Genomic DNA, 5,779 nt, shown 5'->3' with positions numbered 1-5,779 from the left:
CGCTTCAAAGATATGCATCACATGTATTATTGTTCCACCTCATGGAAGTGACTTGACTTGAAAATGAAATGACAGGGAGCCATATTGGGGAACAGAAATTGTTTACATAATTGCTCGGTCTGTTGGTGAATACAGGCCTTCATTTAGAATTCATTATTTTATAAACTGCACAAAGGGATTTCCAAGTTGTCAAGCTTGGTTTGTAAAAAATAAAATAAAGATATGATAAAATGTCTGGCACCAGCTTTTCTGATTTTAATTTTTTTTCCTCCGTACTATTCGTCTTCCCAGTTATAACAGGTACTCCATCAGCTGTGATAGCTGCTATTTTCTCTGGATTTAGATCAAACAACCTCAGAACAGCCATCAGGGCCATTTTTACATCCTTTCTCCTTTGATGCCAAACCCCAAAGATTCCCCATCACGTAGAGTCTGAAAGCTGTTGGACTGACAAGCATTAGTAACCTTGGAATGTCACCCAGACACTAGCTTTCATACTGGAGAAGGCTAATGAATTTTGCTGCAACCAGCTTGGTCTTGAAATGATTTTTCTTTAGGTCACCTGTCATAGTTAAAATAGTTTGCTTTCTCATAGTTTACTTTTTGTCTACCAAGTGAAGGTGGCAGAGAGGACTGAGCTGGAGGACAAGAGTCTGGAGCACAAAATTCTGCTAACATGCTTTTAACACTGTATGTATGTGTGTGTGTGTGTATATATATATATATATATATATATTTTTTTTTTTTTTTTTTTTTTTTTTTTTTTTTTTTTGCGGTACGCGGGCCTCTCACTGTTGTGGCCTCTCCCGTTGCGGAACACAGGCTCCGGACGCGCAGGCTCAGCAGCCATGGCTCACGGACCCAGCCACTCCGTGGCTTGTGGGATCTTCCCAGACCAGGGCACAAACCAGCATCCCCTGCATCGGCAGGCGGACTCTCAACCACTGCGCCACCAGGGAAGCCCAACACTGTATATTTTTAAATCATCTTTGCAAAACCCTAATTTCTTACACACATATATCAAAATTACATTAAATGTATGTATATTGTATGCTTTTATTATTATTATTTGCGGTATGCGGGCCTCTGACTGTTGTGGCCTCTCCCATTGCGGAGCACAGGCTCCGGACATGCAGGCCCAGCGGCCATGGCTCACGGGCGCAGTGCTCCACGGCATGTGAGATCTTCCCGGACCGGGGCACGAACCCGTGTCCCCTACATCGGCAGGCAGATTCTCAACCACTGCGCCACCAGGGAAGCCCTGTACACTTTTATTTTTAAAGGAGATCTTATGCTTAAAATATTGAAAACTCTAAAGTGTGGACTATACTTTTATAATCATATTTAGCAGATGAGGACCATCTAAGAAATTTAAGTTTTATCCAGATGATTAAAAAATACAGTGTTAATAGCACATATCAGAATTTTGTGCCCCAAACTCTCTTGTTCTGGAGCTCAGTCCCCTCTGCCACCCTTACTCAGCAGACAAAAGAAAAAACTAGGAGAAAAGAAAATGATTTTAAGTGTGAAAAATGACCTAAAGAAAAATCATTTTACACACACGCATGCACCCCCCCCCACACACACACACACACGAGACTTTTAATTGTCAATGCAATTTTGGCATGCATAAAAATTGGCATGTCCTTCAAAATAACTGAGTTCCACGGGTTTGAGAACCACTGGTCCAGGGCTATAATATGCAAAACTATTTCTGGTCTATAATGTGCTCACATAGAGAAAAGTGCCCATGTGGTCAAGAGTTGAAGCTCAGGATTCACTCTTTTATGTAATTAATAATATTTGTTTTAGACTAACCACATGCATGTCATCCACCATTGCTCAGGGCCGAAGAGGCGCTCAAAATTTCAATCAAAATAAATTAAAGAGTATATGTAACCTAAGTTTCCTTCTCTCTCTCCAGTTTCTAGCTACTAACCAAGTTACCGGAATAACGGGCTCCTGCCCTCACCAGCGTATAGCAGACCTTGGGCCACTTGAAAGACCCACCCACCGGCTGTCTTTCTGCGCCTGCGCCCTGTGCGCGGCTCCCACGCGGAGTCCGGCCCTTGTCTCGCTCAGTGGCCCCCCGGGTCCACTGGAGGGCGCCAACGCGCTCCATCAGAAGGCGCTCTCGCCCGGCTTCCGAAGCCGCAGACTGGTCATCTCAGAGGAATGTCGCATTCTTTGCGTCACACTTTACCCGCTAGGCATCCAAAGAGGAGATGTCTCACCTAACCCCGCGTGAACACGGCTCCCACAGCTTTACCTGCAGCCAGTATCCCACGAGCGCATGAGGAATATCTGAGGAACCCAGATCTGAAACTCTACGGAGCTCTCCTCCCTATGCCCACCCCCTCCCCCTGCTGCCGCTTCTGGGGCAACTACAGCAGGGCCTCGGAAGCGTTTATGCATCTCCATCACCTGGGGATCTCGTTAAAAAGCAAATTCTGATTTAGTAAGACTGGCCTGGGCCTGCATCTATCAGGGCTGGGACTAGGCACAAAATTTAAGGGAGTGACAAAAAAACTTAGTAATCAAGATAGATAATATTTTAATGCAAATATAATATTTTAATGCAATAGTAATAGTATTTAATGCAGTACTTTGAAATATATTTATTAAAATTAAATCTTTCTATTTACTAAATTATATTAATATTTATTAATAATTAATATAATAAACATGTATATAAATATTTAATTAATGCAATACTGATAACATTTAATGCAATATTCTGAAAAATATAAATTTTACCCCAAAATCCATGATGAACAAAATATCCAATTTGTTTTTTTTCCACTTTAATGACACCCCTGCCATGTTTGCAACACTCTTCTGGGCTCTGGGATTCGTCTTTTTTTTTTTTTTTTTTTCTTATTAGTCATCCATTTTATACACATCAGTGTATACATGTCAATCCCAATCTCCCAATTCATCCCACTCCCCGCTTCCCCCCCTTGGTGTCCATACATTTGTTCTCTACATCTGTGTCTCAATTTCTGCTCTGCAAACTTGTTCATCTGTACGATTTTCTAGGTTCCACATATATGCATTAATATACGATATTTGTTTTTCTCTTTCTGACTTACTTCACTCTGTATGACAGTCTCTAGATCCATCCACGTCTCTACAAATGACCCAATCTCGTTCCTTTTAATGGCTGAGTAATATTCCATTGTATATATGTGCCACATCTTCTTTATCCATTCCTCTGTCGCTGGACACTTAGTTTGCTTCCATGACCTGGTTAATGTAAATAGTGCTGCAATGAACATTTGGGTGCATGTGTCTTTTTGAATTATGGTTTTCTCTGGGTATATGCGAGGCAATATTGATCTGACCACATTTTTAGCAGCAAGGCTCCATAGTCAAAAACATGTTGATTTCCTCCAAGAGGTAACACACACCCCCCATTTTGCCAACTGTGTACCAATCTGCTTAATTTGAGCCCATGCTAGGACCACTGATACCTATACAATATCTGTCTCACCTTTACAACAACGATGTGAAGTGGTAACTACAATTAGCTGAGGAAATACACTCTAGAGCAGTGGTTCTCAACTGGGACAGATTTAGCAATGCCTGGGAACATTTTGCGTTGTCACAGATCTGAAGGGTCTACTGGCATCTGGTAGGGAGATGCTAGGGATGCTACTGAGCAACATGCAATGCACAGGACAGCCCCCCACAGCAAAGAATAACCTGGCCTCAAATATCAGCCCTGCCACGGCTGAGAAACCCTGCTATAAAAACAGTATACCACATGTAGATTATACCCCAGATAACAGAGGGCATAACTGAGTTTGAACTCAATTTTCTGACTTTTAAATGTTTTTCTGCTCATCATCTCCACTCTCCAGAAAGAAAGCATTTCTACTTCTGACACTGGGCATTGAGTCAGTAAATAACACCTCTTTATGTATAAAGGGACAATGTAAGAAAATTAATACTCTGGAAGTTTTAGGGGAATAGCCCATTGGATGAAAAATAGAAGAGGTTAGGAAGAGTTGCTACATGTTACTAATTTAGAGCCAATTAAGGATGCAAGCTCATTGTGGTCCTGTAGAAAGTTGGCTTCAATGATGCTTAATGAAAGTAAATCTTGAACCAAGTTCTCTGGTGTGGAATTTGGAAAGCTTAACCCTTCCTGAAATTTTGTAGCATGTTATATTTGAAGCCAATAGAAACTCATCTAACTTTCTAAAATGTTGTTGTATCTGTCAGCTGATTCATAAGATCAGGTACAAAAAAAAGTTCGGAAACATAATTTAATATATATGATATATAAATATTATATGTATTATTGCATAATATATAGTTATATATACTAATTTATATCTAATACATAACCTTATTTATAATGTTAACAGAGTATTTTCATCTCATAATAATCTTTTAGGAGTATTTCAAATGATGGATTTAACCTTACTCTGTACCCTTGTGATCCCAAAGCTCCAAGGCATAAAACAACTACAACTGATTTTAAAGAGTCTTAAAGTAAATTTTGTCTGCTCTGTACAAAAATCTAAACACAAAGGTCCTATATTAATTAGTGCTTATTGCAGAGCTCTGGACTGGTGACTTGCATACTGTCTCTCAGCTCCAAAGCCACATTTCTGTGACCTGCTCTGTGATGCTGGGGCTGAGATTCTATGAATGGCACTTCCCAGGCTACCCTGGGTCCACCTTCTGTTAGGTTCCCTAATGGAGGCAGGAGGAAGGGAGAAGGTATCTATCTTGTTCTCCAGCTCCAACAGCCACCAGTCCAGCCTCAGGCTTTTTGGGCACTCCCAGCACCTCAGGAGACCAACACCAGCTGTGGGGTGAAGTGGAGGCCCCCCTGAGGTCCTAGGTCCTGAGGATCTCCTTCCCCTCTCTTTTGTTCCCCCAGGCCTAGGGATGGTAGCTCCTTCCAGAAGTTACTAACACTAAGGCTACTTCAGCATTTTCTCTCTGCTCTTTTAGACTTCGAACTCGTGTAAATAATTCCCTGTATGAAATTCCTCTGCTTGAAATACTTATTCTGGCGTCTATTTTCCTGACTAAAAACTAGCTGATATAGGCTATTTTAACAATAAAAATAGGGACTATATAAGATACAACAAAAAAATGCATGCAAGTGTGACTACACCTTTTCAGATACAGCTTATCAATTGTGCATTTCTCAGTGACCCTACTAGAAATAACATATGTAAAACATTACATTGCATGCTTGGAACAGAGGTGCTCATAAAAGGGGTATATTTCTTTGCCAATTGTACTGTCTTTTTTCTCCACCAGAGGAAGCTGAAGATTAGGCAGATCAAAATTATTAGGAAAAAAAAAAAAAAGGATTCCAGCTGTTTGACCAAAAAAAGCAATGTCTGGAATGTATTTCAATAATGTGCCTCAACCAGATGTGAACTAGAGTTTTCTCCTTTTTAAAGAGCGATGATGCCTGTCCAAGAGGAAACACTTTAATCATCCCACTCTCCCTTTGGGACTGTGGAAAATTGTTGCTTGCAGATGCCACAGGCCTCATTGGTTATGAGTGGGTATATGTAAGTGACTGTGTATAACTTCCATTACTCTATTTCTGACTTGCCTGTTTACTTTTAACAAATACTTGTCCACTTTTCTATATATCCTAGATGTCCTTAAGTCTTAAGGAAATTTGAATATTTTGGCAGCCTGGCTTCAGTCATTTAAATTATACTATGCACAACTGTGAATGTTTTTCCTAAAATACAGAATCCTAGGAAAGTTGAAATTTTATGAATATTCTGACAATCATTTT

The sequence above is a fragment of the Mesoplodon densirostris genome, chromosome 17, assembly GCF_025265405.1.
Source record: "Mesoplodon densirostris isolate mMesDen1 chromosome 17, mMesDen1 primary haplotype, whole genome shotgun sequence".
Classification (NCBI taxonomy): Eukaryota; Metazoa; Chordata; class Mammalia; order Artiodactyla; family Ziphiidae; genus Mesoplodon; species Mesoplodon densirostris.
The sequence above is the reverse complement of the archived record's forward strand: the minus strand, read 5'-3'. Positions refer to the sequence as shown.